Source organism: Bacillus rossius, chromosome 8 (assembly GCF_032445375.1).
Source record: "Bacillus rossius redtenbacheri isolate Brsri chromosome 8, Brsri_v3, whole genome shotgun sequence".
Taxonomy (NCBI): Eukaryota; Metazoa; Arthropoda; class Insecta; order Phasmatodea; family Bacillidae; genus Bacillus; species Bacillus rossius.
The window spans coordinates 64,053,983-64,073,502 of NC_086336.1; the positions used below are offsets into that span (position 1 = coordinate 64,053,983).

Here is a 19,520-nt window from a genome sequence, read left to right on the forward strand (position 1 = left end):
TTGGGTTTTTTGGTTAAGGGGGTGCCTCCCATTTCAGGTCAAAATTTTATATTTACAGTAATTACGTATAAACTTATAGACTTTTTCAATTGTTGAACTTTCACGAAATGAAAAACATATACAGCGCATACGTTTTTGCATAATTAACTGCCAAAATTTAATTTTTAATTTTTAGGTTGTACAAATAAGGAAAATTTAATTTATTGCAGAACTGAAACTTTTTAGTTTTAACTGCAATGCCACTGGCTATTTCAAGAAATGGTTTGAATTTCTTTCAGAAAATATTAATTCATTTTACCTGGCATTTCAAAATTCTAAAATTTTGTTACGATTTTGACAGCCAAAAAACATGAAATGAGTTTATGTGATAGAAATGCAAACCATATCATGAAATAGTCAGTGGCATTGCAGTTAAACCTAAAAAGTTTCAGTTCTGCAATAAATTAAATGCCCCTTATTTGTACAACCCAAAAACGTTAAAAAATGTAATTTTGGCAGCTGGCAGATTATTGTGCAAAACGTATGCGCTGTATATATATTTTAATTTCGTGAAAGTTAAACATTTGAAAAAGTCTAAAAGTTGATCAGCGATTAATACAAATATAAAATCATGACCTGAAATGGGAGGGTCGCCAGAACTGCAGCCCGACAGAACATAGCTGGTCCCGTGGGGGGAGAAACTGTAACTGCAGAAACTGAGACCTAGTTTTTTGAAGCAGTTTTGGGTTTGTCCGCTAGATGGTGGCTTTCATAATGTATTGCAAACATAAGCTACATTTATTTTGAGAAATAATGAATAAGCTATTATCAGGCAAACAAACCAGTGAAAATTAATTTACTCAATTTTGGTAGTTACATATTTTGAGGTATGGCAAACCAGAAATGTTTCCATTTCGTACTCATTTATACGTAACATGATCTTTTTTTATTACAAAACAGCCTTAAGTGTTTTTCGCACAGTTGTCGGCCAGAGACGCAAATAGAGTCTTCCCTACCCAGACCTCTCCCGAACACTCATAGCTTTAAGTTAGGTTAGGAAAAAAAATAAAAAAAATAGATATAGTCATGGCTAAAACGTTGCCATGGCTGGCCAATTCCCTCCTAGCTCATGATGCATGCTTCCTCCCCTGCATGGCTTAAACCCTGCATGATTAGAGCGTATAGGCTTCGGACTGAGACGCACTTAGAGTCTCTCCATAACCCAGACCCCTCCCACATACACTTAGTTTTTAGTTAGGTTAGGAAAAAAAATAAAACGAAATCATTTTTTTTACTAAGTAATTAGTCTTCCAGTAGATAAATTAACATTACTAACAGACAACTTTATACTAGAACCTTTATCCCGAGTTTGTTTTGCTGGTAGTTGTGGGCCCAACCGACAGATAGCGTCACATGTCGCGCGAAACATGGTTTCAGTTTCTGCTGTAAGAGTCGCACTTCTGTATCTCCCTCCTTGTTCTGTGACTGGCCCGCCCCTCCTCCCCCGGGAAGCCAACAACTCACGTAGTTTCGGTTCCCTGCAAGAATTTCCGAAGATATCCGAAGTTTTGCGTTTTGGCATTAACGCCACTTCAGCCGCTAAATCAGAAGTTTCCAAACGAAAACAAGCATGTTGTGACTGACCTAACCTAACCTAACCCTTCGATTTTTTTTTTAAATTTCAATTTTTGAGAGAAATCCGAAGTTGCACGAACGTGGTAGCTTTGAATATATATACTGTATAGAAGTCGCCAGCCCAGGTTAAAATTTCTAATACCGTTTTGTAGGTAGTTGGTTAATTCACCGCCGCAATCGCCACCATCTCTAGGGCATCGACTTGTGGTGGTCCCTAGCGGACAAGTGTCGAACTCTTCAAACACCCCTTCCCCCTCCCGTTGACCGACCTTGAGCTGCAGTGAATGATTGATGGGGGGTGCGGGGAATGACAGCGGGCGACAGTGCTGCTCTCTAACGTGTAAATAATAACTAAGACGATACAGGGCGTTACGGCAGCGCACTGCAGCGGTGAAGTTCCCAAGCTGCTCATCATACGCTTCTGAAAGACGTAGAGTAAATCCTATCCACTCGCGACTTCTATACAGTATATATATTCAAAGGTGGTAGGGAACCGAAACTACGTGAGTTGTAGGCTTCCCCCTCCTCCCCCCACTCAAGAAGAGCCGTGGCGAGGGCACCCAGACTGCGGCCAGCCGAGCGCCCCTGCGCGGGCGCAGACAACTCGGCCAAGGAGAGCAGCAACACCAGCGCTGCTGCGTGGTCCCGGTGAAGGCTGTCTCCCGCCATTGAAGGGGAGGGGAACTCTAACTGCCGAGACCGAGACCTATATATTTTTTTTTTTTTACGTAAATACGCCTTTAAAATTGCTTCCATAGTGGGGAAAAAAAAAAAAAAAATTGGTTGTCTGTAAAGTCGGTTTACGGACGAAAGTTTAACGTGACAACGTCATAACAAAACATTGATGAAATGATTGCATACTTTTACGAATCAAATTGAATCATTTTTATTGAATTATCACTATTTTGTATGGATACAAAGAAGGAGTGAAATGAAATCTACAATTTAATTGATAAATTTACTTTTATTTGCACTCATTAATTCAAATATGTTTATTACTTTAACGAAGAGATTATTTTAACTATAACGTTTTATACATGTTTGCTATTTAACTTCTCCCAATCTGTGTTATTCTGTTAAGGATAGGACGATGATAGGAAAAGTAGGAAACGAATGGGAGTGTTTTAAGTTTAATGTGCCTCGAAAAAGTCAAATCGATGGTTGTTCCAATCGAGTGGAAGAGAGATAGATGCGGCGCAAGCGTACAATGAGCGTAACGGGACACAGCGTAACGGTACAATGAGCGTTACGGGACAATTTTTTGTGCGTGCAGCCGGCGTTCATCGCATTTATTAAACGTTGTCACGTCAAAAAACTAATGATAACAAAATTCGGGGGATACAGTTTGGTGTTGGAGCTACATAACTATCATCTCCATCCGAAATTCAATTACGCCACTGGATAGCTAAAGGATCAAATAATTCGTTACGCCAAGTGAGGACTGTGACGGCATCACGCGCGGTGGAGGGGGGAAGCGCCGCCATTTTGAGGCCATTTTGCTGCGTTTCGAGATTTCCATTTAGCGTAACTTTTGACTCGGAGAAGCTACAACGTTCGAGTTTCAATGGTTAGCTCTCATCAACGCCACTCCCGCTGCCTGATTAGTTTTAGAATAAATATTGAATTGAAAATGACCTCGTGGCTGCAGGCAGGATTGCGTCGTTAGTTTAAACTACCTAGGCTGTTTAGGCCACCCAGGACGTCTTGAAATAAAAGGGAAAAGACTGAGAAAACACTGTAATTTATTACTGCTTGATACACTTGCTTGTCCAACGCCTGGCAGAGTCTGTCGTCAGACCGTCGCTTCACGATCGGTTGGACACATTGACGTTGCGCGCGAACAGGATAGGCTGCAAACGCGTGTATAAAGTTCTATCCTGAGACCGATACTGACAAAACGAAGGCTGTAGCAAATTATTGTAGAACTGATAAGTTGCAACTATACATGTTTATATGGTAATTGAAGTTAAACATACAATGGCAAAAGTATACGAGCAAACGTTCTTAAACATGATTGCAGTCTTAACCTACTACAATACGAATGTTTCAGATTTTGCATAAGCTTGGCTAGATGAAAATTATACTAGTGTCACAGTAGCGTCTTAAAGGTTGACAAAGTTATTATTAGGTTAGATTTCAATTACATATATTACACAGTCAAAATTAGCTAAATCGAAAACCCGTTTATTAAAGTGTTAGTACACCATGACACTAAAGGCTTGCCAGAAGCCCTTATCAAAAAACGATTGACTGGCGTCGAAGCCTGGAAAAATGCATAAGGCTCAAGTCCGCTGTCCGAGTACTTTGAACATAAAATTTACGTAATATGCCGAAATATCCCTGTTGGGATTTAAATGATTAAGCGAAGAGCCGCACGTAAGAACGTACGGGTGAGTGGGGTCGGGCGCAGAGCTAATTGTAAAAGATTAGGTAAACTTACGACTATGGCTCTGAACTGGAAAAGTGGCGCGAAAACTGTAGGCTCTGCGTTCGCAGAGCGACCGACCCCTGTGAGCTCCCGACGGCAACTGGCGCTAGACGCGTGTAGCGCGGGCAAACAGCCACGACCAGTTTTGGACTTCCATGTTAAATTTGATATTCCATGATTATTTTACAACTGGACACAATTTTCACATTATTTCAGTATCTTTTAATTTTTTATTATTTTGGTTTTGAAAAGAGGAATTACTTATTTAATTACCTACACACTAGCGCATTGCCACACCCGGCCGGGCGCTGTGGTCGGCTTGCTGTTCGTTGCGCACGCAATTCGAGTAAGTGTTGTCGGGACGTAACGGCCTGTGCGGCCCAGAGGGAGCACCGGCGGCTGGCGTCAGATTGCATATATAAAAAATTACTATATATATACACACACACACACCTGTTACGTACACGTATTCACGTACAACACACGACCGTGTCCGTGACCAGTGGCGTAGCCAGGATTTGTGTATGGGGGGTGTTAAGAAGCATGCTCCCCCCCCCCCCCGTATTAAAGCGGGGGGTCCGGGGGTCCTCCCCCGGGAAAATATGGATTTTAAGGTGTAAAATAGTGCTATTTTAGCAGCTTTCGGTACTTATATTTAAATATTGTAATGGTAAAAATTGTATTAGTTTTAATATGAAATTTGTTCAAGTGATGAATAAGAAATTAATTAAAGATTTGGTGCTAAAAGGGGGGGGATTGAACCCCTAACCCCCCCCCCGGCTACGCTCCTGTCCATGACACAGCTACACCCCATTTTTTTAAAAGTAGTTTCGTAATTGTGAGAAGTAACGCATGATCATATATCAGGCAAACAGACCAGTGGAAATTAGTTCACTTTATTTTTGTGGTGTGGCATACTAGAAATTTTGCATCGCCTACTAATTTACATATGACCTATTTGTTTTTTTCCCCCACACATTTTAAATCTCGGTTACTAAGCAATTAATCGTCAAGTAACTAAATAAATATTATGAAACTAAAACGTTTGGATTTGAACGTACCGTTATGGGCCCAACATGGACTGAAAATGTATTCCAATTTTCTCCTTTTATTTAAATCAGGTCACACTATCGAAGTTAATTTTTAGTCTGAGCTATCTCAAACTTTGAAAATGAATAATGCATCAGAGTGCTTGACGGGATTTTTCCCATTTTTTTTGTACATTATTTTGAACATGAATAAATTTTAATCACAATAGTAAGTAGGTATTAGTTATATAATGAATTAATTCTCGGACACGAAATTTTACGTATAATTCCTTTGAATAACGCCGAACATGATAAATATACGTAAACCGTGTTTTCAACTACATTTATGGACTCGAATCAGACTTGATTTTCGCACCCGCCGCTAGAATTCGCTGCCGGAGCAGCAACATCGACTATAGAATCATTCAGTTTGCAGACCGAAATTTTAAACTGTATAATGAAACGGCTGCGACTTGAAATAAAATTATATTTTAAAAACTACATAAAACAGGTTTTTATTGTTTTATGAACTAATTAATAAAAATACAATTTAAATTTAAGTAATTTGTTCAACAGTGATAGAAAGAAACAACAATTCCGTATAATGTATTTTTTAATGAGTAATAAACAAAACAATTTTAATGAAAGAAAAAAAAAGCGTGGGCTGTCTTAAATTTTCTACTATTAATGGCCATACTTTAATTTTCATTATAACTCTGTCCTAAATATTTTTTTTTAATGTTATAGAAACAATTTTATTTATACGCATAAAATGTTTTCGCATAAGACATTAAAATTACCATAATTTTAGTTATTTAACTTTTTTTTATCTCTTTAAATCACACAAAAAAACACGCGTTTGAATTATCAGTCAGTGAGTGGGTCGCACGTGGAGATTATTAGGTTCGTTTTTATTTATACTTCGTTAGGCGCTTTGCGGGTGGAATTTTAGATTTGCTCGGAAGTTGAACGCGCTGTTTCTTCCGTACTCACAAGCCAACGGCGTACCCGAAATACTGGTGAGCCAAATAAATATTTGCCACAGCAAACTATAGTCACGAAAAGAAATACCCGCAACTTAACATCTTGTCAATGGCTATTTGCGTGTTAGTCCAGTAAAAGATTAACAATAAATTTATGAAAATGCAAAATGATATTATGCATTTGCTTCTCTTAATAAACAGCTCAGAACATTTATTTTTGTTATTTTTCGAATGGTAAGAGTGGACACTTTATTTTTAAAATATTAATGATATAATTAGTTTTTCGTAACGACTGTCCTAACAAACAGTCATTAGTGGTAGATGTCAATTGTTTTGTTTATAACTTAATTCTTATTATAAAATTTTAAAAACTAATAATATAACAATATTCATCTCAATTCTATGGCTGTTGAACAAATTATTAAAATTTAAAAATTATATGCCCTCCAGGTGCCCTTCGACCTCAGAAGCAAGTCAAAATCAACTTATTTAAATTTTCCTGACTTCCGAAAAAAAGGGGCCCGGGGGGGGGGGGGGGATTCGAATCCCCAGCCTTATGGATCGGAAACATTCCAAATAAAATGAGAGTCGATTTTTTAAATTTACGAAATTTTGGGGGTTGACCTCTTGAAATAAAGGGGAGGGCAGTACCCACCGGTCCATATCGCGAAAGTAGTTAGTGGTTATTGCAAAGTTACAAATCGATACAATAGTTAGAAGTAGGTTAAAAATTTTATTATATAGCTAGTTACAAGTGAAGCTAATAAGAAACGTATTAAGATAAAATACTAAACCTCAGTCGCCATCTTGGATTCTGCCATCTTGTCATCGAGCGTTCCAATCTCCGAATGTTGCAATTTTCGTTACGGCTGCCATCTTGGATCTGATGTCAAAACGTTTTTTTTAATATTCTGACCACACAGCCACTATATTGTTGTCGTCGGCCATCTTGGTTTCTGTCATATTTGTTTTTGGTGTTTGTTCCTAGAGAGCGCCAATATCGCTTTGTCTTATGCACATAAGGTCGACGTTCCTTTACATTTGATTAATTTTATTATTTATTGCTATTTATTTTATTATATTAATTTATTTTTGGGGCACTTGGGAAATCTAAAAGAGTCTGAGTTTCTCTTTAATTGTGATCTTGAACCAACACTCGTCCTAGCCGATGGCTGCAAAAAGTCAATCCTAAACGTTGCGCCCATTTTCACACACGAGGACTTGGCCTTAACCCGGTAGCCAAGAAAAAGACTGCGCTCTAGAATTAAGTCTTAAAGAGGTTATTATCGGTCCAGTATAACCACTGCTGGTTACGAAGTTCAACACACGGGGAGGGTGGGGGGGGGGGGGGGGGGGAGGGGTGTTCGTGACTGCAAGAGACCTGCCCCGAAGAGCGAGTGAAAGTTCTCATTAACCGTTGCGCAGGCCCGTGAACCAAGCGAACCAAAAGTCAACTCCTGGATGACGAGTCAGTGCACACGGAGGCACCACGCCTCGCTGCGTCGTAGGAGGATGTGGTGATTGTGCTTGGGGGAGGGGGTGGTGGAGGGGGGGAGGAGGGGGGATATAGTGGCAGGTGCGAACCTAATTAGCTTCTCCCGGCCAGGGGTTTTCTCGCGCGGTTTTAAAACCGCTTTCCGAACGAGCGCATGGGACGTTTCCTCCGATAAACGACCACTGAGAAACACGACAAAACATAAAACTATGATTATTGTTTATCTACGTTCGTTACTGGCTACCTTCTTATTATTATTATTATTATTATTATTATTATTATTATTTTAACGACTTGATGGCAAAGTTAAGGCTTTAGCCATCTCTTACACTTATGAAACCACAGTACTGCACAAAAATCGTACTTCATAAACTTATCATACTATACAACAAATAGCTCAAGAACTAAAATTGCGGCGTTTTGGTTAAAACAAGGTATAGAAGGTCTGGGAGGTATAAAGTATACTGATAGCTATATGATTTATTTCTTGACATTCCAAAAATTAGAACTATAGCAAAACAACTGGAGGATTCCAATATTGCGGGGCATAATTCCTCCTTGTGTAATTGAGGTACTATTTGAAAAAAAAAGTGCGGAAATAAAATAATTGCGTTATTTTGGAAAGAGATAGGGGATAGTTTATATGAATTTAATAGCTAAGGTTTATATTTTTACTAACTCTGAATGAAATTATACAGATCTACAAACGTATCTCTTAGTTCTTAACTCATTTAACATTTCACGTCAGATGATATCAAAATGAGCGAAAAATAATTCGAGAATCTTTCAGAATTTTTTTTTTTAATTTCATACGAAAATACTATTTTGTAAAAAATACCATCTCAGATTTATCGATTCTAAGTCTGAAAGTGAAAAATGCAAATGTGTATCTATTGAAATACTTGCAGATATGATACGATACATGGTGCCACCTACGCTATAACGTTGATGGCTGTACGTGCTACGTGTTAGAGCCCTGTCGCTTTTACGACGAAACAAACAGTGCCTGTCTGATATCTGTTTCAACAATATTGAATATTAAAAATATGAAACATATGAAACTAAATACTAAAGTAGGTACGTTTAATTCAGTTGTAGATAAATCAAATAATTATCATAATGAACATTTTTTTCGTGTTTTCTCAAGCTAAGTTTTACAGTAATTACTTTAAAAAAAAGTTGGGGTTTGAACAGGCCAATTCGTGACAGATTTAGCATGAATCGACCGAGTTCCTGGGTGTTTATCAAAGAGACCTAGTTTCCACACTTATCTACTCGAGAAGTTTTGAAACAAGAACACGGGTGCAAAGGTCTTCAGAGAACGATGTCGGGTTCTCATATCTTGCTACAGTTAGGCCCATACGAAACTGTGTCACTTTTCGAGAGATGAGAAACAATTCGTTTGACGAACAATGTGGGTGAATAACAAATCACATCCTGATGTTTGTAACAAACGACACATATTAGTGCAGACAGAAAGTCTTTCGAGCCGGGCTCTGTACTTGGAACGGAAACGCGTTGCTTGTAACGGAAACCGGCAGAGCCGACTAGTAGGCAGCGGTTTCCGAAAAGATGTTCCGCGGAACCCTGTGGTCCCGAGAGACAGGACGAATGCCACATAAAGGAGGCACAATGACTGTCAAATAACCTTTCTTTGAAGGAGTTGGGGTTCCGCCAAAAGAAAAGTCGATCGTAGGTTTCCCTGGCCAAAAAAAAAAAAAAAAAAAAAAATCGCTGCCACCCTAGGGATACCAGCACGGCCCGGTTACACTTCAACTGTTCTAAAAACATCAGTCATCTTAATGACTCTGGTGCCTGTATCTACATATCGTTTGCTGAACACTGCACGGTCAACATATTGTAGTGCGCGCCAGGAAAATACAGAAAACTCCTAATAGTTTAGTGAAAAACCCGCAAATTATTATTTAAGTGTATTCGCTGTGTAAAGTTAAACTATTGTTATGAACGTAAGCAGGGCTGCGGCGCGCAGGTGCAGAGCTAGCTGGCTGACATCAGGTGGCCGCCGCAACATGAGACGTGCCGCGCGCACCTGGGTCGCCACTTCCTCTCCCTCCAGCCCTCCGCTCCCCGCGCGGCGCTGTTAGCTTGACATCCAAAACCTGACAGCTGCGAAGTTACGCGAGATTTCTGCCATCGGGTCGGCGTGGAATGACGCGACTGGCCCCAGCCGCGCTCGTGAATTCTAGAAGGGCACCTGGGCCTATATATAAGCCGAGGACGCCGACCTCAAAGAGAGTTCAGCTGGGAGCTGGGAGTTTTCCCGCGGCGGAGTTTCCGGGGCGATAGTGCCGCGGGTGCGGCAGAGCGGCGAAGTCCTTGGACGAAGGTTTCAGGGCGGGGAGTGAGATCAGTGGAGTAGGGAGTTCTCCTGCGGCGGAGTTCTCGGGGCGATAGTGCCGCGGGTGCGGCAGAGGTGTGAATTCATTGGACGAAGGTTTCAGGGCAGGGAGTGAGTGAGTGAGTGAGTAGAATCGGGAGTTTTCCCGCGGCGGAGTTTCCGGGTGATAGAGCGGTGAAGTCCCTGGACGAAGGTTCCAGAGAGGAGAGTTCAGTTCCGGGCGAAAGTGTCGTGGGCGCGGCGGAGTTCCGAGCGAAGTTCCGAGCGAAGCAGTGAGTGGATCCTCGGCAAAGGCAATTGCGTCGGCGGCGGCGGAGTGCGGCGACGGAGTACCGCGACGGAGGTCCACGAGGGGTGCTGCGGCGAGAGTTGCGCCAGAGGTGCGGCCCAGCGAGGTGTGTGGTGTGCAAGAACCGAGTGACTGGGGAATAGACATTTATTTAAGTGTAGTTAATCATTAGGCATTTTAGAAGATTATTTGTTATTGATGTAAATATTAGGGATAAACAAAACTGTGTAGTGATACCATCTTTAAAAGGGCTATCCTTTACGTACCCAGCGATTTCCCACACGACGATTTATTTTATCGCAACGCTATGTAAGTACTTATTCCCCGGTAAAGCCAATGTTGTATTTTGGGTAGCTGACGGTTTGAAAACAGCTTAGTCGAGTCCTAGGCAGACAGTGGTTGCTAAGGCGTTTCGTTCGCGAAGCAGATTCTTGGTTTAGATCGCAACCCGGCACAGAGTCTGCGTCCAGTGGTTCGGAACCCACTGTGGTTCTGGACACAAGGGTGCTGTGCAGGGCTCCAGATCTCGTAACTGCTCGTGATGTATGTTCACGAAAATCATTCGAGGACACGTATTTCGTTTTCGGAAGTGTGAGAAGTGACTGAAACCCGTGCAGGCATGAGGCACTCGGTAGACGTTCTTGAAAGCACACTCGAGGGACTTGCATTACATCTTCAACTCCACTCCTCCGCTGTATAATGTTACCGTTATCGCTGAACACTTTCACCTTCTCCAGTGTACCTTCACACCGTCGAGGCATTTCAGGTCAGTGTTGGACTGAAGAGAGCATTGCAACAGCCGCATCTATAGTCTGTCTCAAGCTTAGACTGCCTGCTTTCTCAACGAAACATTATTTCGCGCCCACAAAACACATTCCACCGTGCTCTGATTGGCGCCTCCCTTAACTCTTAAGGAAAAATATAAAACATAACTATCTCTTTTAAGTCCTAAGTCATCATATTGTCCGCACAAGACCCGTCAAGATTCCTACAAGACAATCACAAACCATTCCACTATTATACTTAGAGTCTAAGAGTCAAGGAAAATCAACGCGAATTCAAAACCACACAAGCCATCCGAGTGGGGTCTGCTTACGGAAAAGGGTTCGCTGAGGGCCGAAAAGTACTTTTTTTTATTTCAGATTAATCTTTTAAACTGTACTTTTAGAAGAGCTGAAATCGCTAAAACGCATGTTTTCATAGTAATCTTTAGGCGTAAAGCACAGCCGGTACAGATTCTTGAAAGCACTTGAGGAACTTGCATTACAACCTTTATCTTCATTTCTCTGCCATGTAATGTTACGGTCACCGCTCATATGCACGACGAGAAGACTGCGCGCCAGTCCAGAGGAGACACCGCGCTAGAAGCACCAGCGAGCGTCGCGCTTATCATCCCGCCTCGCCGAAACACAGATACGCCCCTGACGAGGCGGGCCCAGTTAAGTACCCGACTAATTCATAATATTCAGTCGCAAAGCCACCTTGATGGCATGCATTGGGAAGACGGAGTAAATGCCCAATGAATCCAAGGAAGTGGCGCGCTAGGTCCGGTCTGCAGAGGGACGAGGTTTCTCTGCACAGTGGCGCTGTGTCTGCACTGTGTCTGCGCTGTGTGCTGTCTGCGCTGTGTGCTGTCTGCGCTGTGTGCTGTCTGCGGTATGTGCTGTCTGTGGCCTGTAGGGCACCGTGGCTCGGTCAGTGGCGGATTTAAAAATCTTCAACGTATAGGCTGTAAAGTTTTTGCCGCCCTTGCTTCTACAATTTTCATGTCCTAGATTATTTTCATAATCCAACAATTTCTTTGAAATTGCACGTAAAATAATTTTTGGGTATATTCTTGAGCTAATCAAAGCTCAATCATGTGGGCAGAGGGCGCAGAGGCCGATTACTGTTTTTTTTTTTGGGGGGGGGGGACGAACTAGCGGTTTTACTCTAGAATATGGATGTTTGCTACACGGATTCACGGAATGACAAGGGAGAGGGGAAAGTCAATCGGCGAAATTGGTTGCAGACGTCTACCTGTAAAACATCAGAAGACAGAAAACCGTCATGCATAAATCTTTTTTTAATTTCTATGAGGTAACGAGAAAAAAAAATCGTTCCCCATATTTGCGGCCCCAAAAATCTGCCGCCCTAGGCTCAAGCCTGCTCAGCCTGCTGGTAGATCCGCCACCATTGGCGTAGCTGTGTTCATAATGTTGGGGGGGACAAATAATGATTTTGATGTCATGTAAACCCATTCCCCTCTTACTAAGACGGGGGGTCCGGGGGTCCTCCACAGGAAAATTTTGATTTTAAAAGTGCAAAATAGCGCTTTTTAAGCAGTTTTTGTATCTAACCATTTGATACGTCGATGTTAAAATTATTATTGTTTCCTTAAGATAAAATTTGATGAGTGAAGATATTACAAATAAAGTTAGGCAGAATAATATTATAAAATAAAATTATCACGGTCTAGAAAGTTGGGGGGGACAGTCCACTACACCCAAAAAGTTCAGGGGGACACGTCCCCCCTGTCCCCCCCAGTTCCTACGCCCTTGTCCGCCACTGCGCTCGGTGAAGGCTTGTGTAGCGTTCTAGTGCGCAAGTCACACCACCGCCGCTGCTGTAGCCGTTGCTAAGTCGACCGACTTGAATTCGTTTGCATCTTTAATGACAATACAAGCGTGAGAACACGCATTTGATTGAATGGCAAAAAAGAAAAAAAGTACCTAATTCTCTGCACACTTTTGCAGTCTGTTGTTGGCTTCGATTAAGTGACTTCAACGCAAATGTTCTCTGTTATTTTAAAAAAAAAAAAATTAATGTCTTTTGGCTGCTCGGTAAATGCGTAATATGTATTTGTTTACGAATTTGTTAGTTAAGTTGAAGAGATGTTTCAGGAATATGCCAATCTGCTACATTTTCTACATTTTCATCTTATTTTAATTCTCACAATATTAAACAATCAATTTCTAACTATGTTTAAAACATTAAATGTATATATTTAAAATTAAAATATTCAACACAGTACAGTTTACTGTAAATTAGTTAATTGATATGTTTAAAAAGGAACTGTATAAAATGATACAGTTTTGAATTTCATTTACTGAAGAAAGTGTTTTTTTTAATTTAATTCAAAACCTCACGTACTTATGCAATTTAACTGTTTGAACATATTTAAATTCTGTGAAATATTAATCTGGGAAAAAATATTGAGACGGAATTAGGAATATCATATTTAATATGAAATTTCAACCATTGATATTGCATTTCTAGGTTACGAAACATTATTTTAATAAAATATGTTTTTTTTTTCGAAATCATAGCACGGGCAGAATTTACACAAGTTATAAACATAAACGACAAATTAATAGTAGAACAACAGATATTCTTGCACTTGAAACTATTCTTAACGTATTTAGAACATAAACAAACATGGCTACCACCGGAGCCAAGTACTCGGCTTCTATTGGTCGCACGGAGCAACGTAAACGGAAGACTTCAGCACTGCCGAGCTGATCCGTACGGATCCGTCTCCTTCAGCGTGCCGTTGTAGGCTCTCTCCGTTTACGTGATCCGTCTCCATTTCCGTTCCATTGTAGAACGGGCCTATAGAGACATGCAAAATTCACGTATTCATTTCGCGATAGGCTAGCATCAAAACAACTATACCTTCTGCGATTGGCCCACATTTTATCCGGGGAACTGTGAGCCAAATGGGAAACACTAAACCAAGAAAGTGCCGAATTACGGACAGCCTAGTTGAGACGTCTCACGCGTCAGTAGCCAATGAACAGGTGTCATTTCCGCGAGTATTTAAAGGACTGTGGAGTCTATCCTAGAGGTCAATGAATCCGCGAATTTTGCAGGTCTCTACGAGTCAATACATGTGTATAACACCATAGATCACATGACTCGCACTTCACCGCATATTCACAAAATATTCAAAGACAATACGAAAAAATTTATAAAATCCTAAGCCTCATGAAAACACATAACGAAAGCTTTATTTTTTTTTCGAAAAAAAAAAGGCAAATTAAAAACCGCTGGTATACTTGTCTTAAAAATGCATGATTTCTACGTAAAGTACTGCTCAAGTTCACCTGGGAGAAACGAAACAATATTCCCAGCTTCATCTATGACATTGAAATGCATTAGGAAAACTGAAGTTAACACATTTCGCTGACCTTCGTTTTAATGACGTCACAAAGTGGGTTAAACCCAATTTGCATTCGGTTTTTCCTATTCTGCAAGTATGTGGTACATGTTAGCTGCTAGACCGGTTTTTGCGCAATCTACGTATCTTTAAGAGCCTGTGAGAGTTCTTTTTTATGCACTAAACAGGTTTGCTCGGAATTGACGAAGATTTGCAGACTTGTCCTTCGAAACAAGAGGAAGTTGCGCAAAACCGCTCCTATCCGTCTTTACTACCACCTGAAGAATAATTTGGGTATTTCTTTATGAAATTTTACACCCTTAACGTTTAAAATAGAAGGGAAATACTCGGGCGATTTAGCTTGTTTTCTTTCTTTTCTCCATAATAATCTGTTTTCGATCAAGTTTTTTTTTTCAATTAAAGAGATTAAAGACATTCATATTCTTGTCAGAAATTCTTGTAGAAAAAAAAATAGCTAAGACAGAATAACACAACTGAACCAGCCTAGCTACATAATGTTACTGATATGTATATTATTTTGGAAGGATTATTTTAATCTTTAGTTGGCTACAATAACGCATAATCTCCTCATTATAGCCCGACATGCCTATGCCTATGCCCCTCTCTTTTTCTCTCTCACACACACACAAAATCGACAGGAATTGTTTTCCAAGTACTCTAAATTTAATGCACGTGTTTTTGAAAGCATTACTTTCACAAATACTTGACATGAGTGTTTTGTGTATTTAATAACATTAATTTGTATGTATTTATGACTTGATTTAACGAATTCTTCAAATAACAGATTTAAAAACAAAGTATTGAAACAATTAAATAAAAACCCAAGTATAAAATGTTTAGATTTCTTTTCTCAAAATAAATTATTACTTAAATTTATGTGTGTAACTTTGAGTTCTTACGGTCCACTGTCCGCCGGGATTTTAGTGTGGCAATCAATTTTCTATTAATATGCAATAATAAAGAAAACTTACACACGCATTTGATAAAATGGTTAAACATGACCAACTCGTTCACAAAAACCTGACTTCGGCATTGAACTATGAAAAATTTTAGCTTTATGAATAAAGTTTATTTTATTAATTAAATTAAATATTGGTGACGTACTGTGTATAGACTCACATTTTGGTGTTATTTCGCCATAAAAATAAATTTTGTCCTTGATAAATCGTTATGCAACAAACTTTGACACTTGCAAAAAATAAAATTATGAAGATTTTATGAAAGTACATTGTTAACGTTACTTTGTTCAAAGAAAGAAAGTAAATCTACATAGACAATGATCCCTTCGAAGATTCCCTAAAGGTGTTGATGTCGGAGCGAAAGAGGTGCAGCGGTAGTTCAATGTGTGACAAAGTGAGCATAAAAGTACCTCAGGGTTTTACCCCTGTTTTCTTTTTTCTTTTTCAACCCGGCTCTCTCAGGCATAAGCCCTGCCGACCTGGGGCCCCCACGGGCGTGGATACGGAACACGCCGTATACGCGAAACAGGAGAGGTGTTGGAGATCCAGCTATGTCCAGAGGCCGAGGCTACCCGTCCCGGCATAGACACCACTAGAGGTGTAAAAGTAACGAAAAAAAGCGTACCCGTATGTATTCGTTACTATAACAATTAGTACTCGTTACTATCGTATCGTTACGTTACTCGTTACTTCTGATACCGCATAACATGCTATTTTATGTTACAGCAACGAATCGAGTCGTATTGCGTACGCGTACAGTATGACGTCGCGTAAATAATAATAAATCGAATATAAACAATTAACAATATTTGATAATAAACAGCTTTTGTTAACCAAGAAACAATTAAATCTCATTAGAGCGGCTTTATTATATTATCTCTTTTAAGATAAGAACAAAAAAACGTGAATATACGCGATAGTAAAAAACAAAAAACATACATATTTCTAATTTGTAAAAAATACTTTCTTACGTTGTTTCTGTTCCAATCTCCAACTTTGTCTACACACACAATACTTTTAATAAACAGTAAAAAACTTGGACGACGAATTTCCAAAGCATACTTTACTTAATAAAACAAACATCGTTCTTTGTAACGTACGTTTTAAAATTCATCGAATAAGAGCGCGCATGCGTAAAACATACGAAAAATGCGAGTAACGAAATGTATTCGTGTGTAACGTTTCGTTGTCAGCACTGCTGGCGCCTACCCCTGGGAACACTCAAAGCACCCAGTGAACCCGTGGTCCGGTGGAGGCCTATCCAACCTCTGCCAGCTGTCCAGGCTAGTAGCCGCAGCTGTGTCGTCGCTCACCACGGCTACTACACACATGACCCTTGGAGTTGGGTACAGATTATTCCGACCTACGGCGGGCATTCTCACGTTCCCCTCCCACATATGCGCTCTATCAGGGGAGGGTGGGAGAAACTTCCCGTTCGTTTTATATACATTCCAGAGGTATATAATTTAAACATAACTGTTAGGGATCGCTCCCTGTTGTTTGATCGGGAGGGTTTTAGTCGCCGCCTCAGCCCTTGTAATAACCTCGCTCAGCTGACCAGACAGTTGGCTGTGTCCTGAGCCCTGAGACTCTACCAGCACTGCTAGGGCCTACCCCAGTGAACCCGCGGTCCGGTAGAAGGTCCCAGCTGTCCGGGCGAGCACCGGAGCTGTGTCGTCGCTCACCACGTCGACTCCGCGTCGGGCCGCGACAACGTGAAGCAGGCAGAGCACATTCCTCCCCGGAGGTCACGAGGCGACACGACACAGCTTCACTCGCGACGCATAACCTCGCGGTCCCTTCAGCAGGGGTGCCCACAACGGAGGGGTAACGACGCAGACTGCGTCATTAAAATTTCCGGGGGGGGGGGGGTAGTTAAAAGACGAGAAAAATGTAAATATTATTTACATAATTATAGCTTCTAATGTGAAAATACGTTTCTGGTCCTTTGATAACTGAAAGGGATCTTGTAAATCAAATTGGCAACCCCCCGCACTTTCCTCAACAAAAGCAGTTTGGCATCTGTCGGTTCAGGATGGAAATATTACCTGATACACGACCAAAATTATTATTAGAAAACCAGGTTTAATTAATGCAAAATGTGATAAAAATATAATACTAAAAAAGTATAATATTATAAAATAATTGAGTAAATAATTGAGAAAATGGCAAAAAAAAATTCCGTTTGGGGGGGGGGGGGGGGTGAGTCATAGTGTTTAGGAGGGGTGGGGTGGGCACCTCTGCCTTCAGACGCGCGGAGGGAGACTGGTACTCACGGGGTGTCTTGTCTCGGCGCTCCCACACGCCGCGGTCCCCGCACACGGAGCGACTGCGCCCCGCGCCGCGCCGCAGGTCAGGATAAACCCGGCCGCTTCGCGCTCGAGGTCCCTCCTCCTGCCCCCTCCCCCTCCCCCCTTCACCCCCACCCAGGGGGCCCCTCCCTCTCAAGTGTTGACGTGATAACAGTCTTATGAATCGACGAACGCCGGCTGCACGCACTCATTGTCACGTTCTACCCTGAGCCGAGCGTGCAAGCGGAGGTAGAGCGCGGAACAAGCGATAGATAGAGGCACGATCGGGCTTGTGACGCCATCTATCTCTCTCTTCCACTCCATATCGGCCGATGCGTCCGAGTGGAAGAGAGACAGCGGCGGCACACAACCCACATGCGAACTGTTTTTGTCAACCGCTTATAAAGTGAAGTTGAAAGTTAATGTGGTTTCCATTGTTTATTACAACAACAATCGGTAATTAATTCTTGTATTTTGTGAATTTTATTAGCGATATAATCTCACATATTTGTTCTTTGATTATTAAAAAAAAAGTAGCATCGGTCGGCGACTGAAGTAATAATAGGTTATGTAACAATTTTGACTAAAATAATTATTATCTCATATAAACTATCGTATAAAAAGTCAACTGCTTTTATTTAGCATTCAATGAAAAAATTTGTAATGTTCAATTAACTCCTTCTTTGTTTTATACAAAATAACGATAGTTAGCGATAATAATTCAATTCAATTCATAAAAGTACGCAATTTTTCATTAATGTTTTCTTATGACGTTATCACGTAAAATTATCGTCCGTAAACCGACTTTCCGGACAACCACTTTTTTTTTTACATAAAAAATAATTACCGAAACACATTATAAGAAAATTACAGCAATTTAGCTACATTGTGTTACAGAGCGATTGGTTTGGGAGGACATAGTCCGCATTAGTGGACTGCAATACGCATTTCCTCTCCATCATAGCCCTACACGCCTCACTCACTGGAGCGGCATGGAATTGTGTTCCCACGCAGTCTACATTCAGCACCGCTTTGCACGGGTGTTTGACGTTAAGCGCGTCTTTTCACACAAACCTGTTTTTAACAAAACCATTAAAATATTTGACTTAAGAATCAAACAATTGAATAAAAAAAAAAAATTGGTTGTCTGTAAAGCCGGTTTACGGACGATAGTTTAACGTGACAGCGTCATAAAAAAACATTGATGAAATGATTGCATACTTTATGAATAAAATTGAATCATTTTTATTTTAATAATAAAAGAATAAATACTTGAAATTATACTAACAATCAGATTTTTAAAATGCAAGAATAATTAACCTTTATTGCCGAAATTGTTGTTGTAATAAACAATGAAAACCACATTAACTTTTCACTTCACTTTATAAACAGTCGAGTGGAAGAGAGATAGGTGCGGCGCAAGCGTACAATGAGCGAAACGGGACACAGCGTAACGGAACAATGTGCTTAACGGGACACTTTTTCGTGCGTGCAGCCGGCGTTCATCGATTTATTAGACTTTGTCACGTGAAAAACCAAAATGCATTACTTATTTCTTATGTGTAAACGTTGAATTTATGAAAGTTTTATTATTCCCTGTTATTTAAGTATGATAATCAATATTCTTTTAAAATTCAGTTACAAAGAATACTTAAGTCATGAAAAATTATCTGATGGCTATACTGGACCTCCTCCTTCACTAAATCCTGGCTACGGCACTGCCCCCATCCCCTCCCAATCACCAAGCGCGGGGAAGGCGCGGCCTGTAATGTATCAGGCGCGGGGTGTCTGGCAACTTGTTCTTGAACGAGTACAAATGCTAGTCCGGTCAAGGTTATTTTTTCCCCTGCAAAACGGCTGTGCAACATCGACCTTTTTTTAAAATATGAATATGTAATTGTGAATTAATAGGCAA

General features: G+C 40.6%; 1 protein-coding gene across 1 annotated transcript in view; it reads right to left on the minus strand.

The window, feature by feature from the left end:
* LOC134535077 (cytochrome P450 4C1-like) overlaps window positions 1–17,658 on the minus strand; it is a 56,050-nt gene extending 38,392 nt beyond the window's left edge. Inside the window, exon 1 of the mRNA XM_063373932.1 lies at window positions 17,591–17,658. The gene's annotated coding sequence lies outside the window, so the exon portion shown is untranslated. The remainder of the gene's footprint in view (window positions 1–17,590) is intronic.
* Window positions 17,659–19,520: the final 1,862 nt, after the last annotated feature.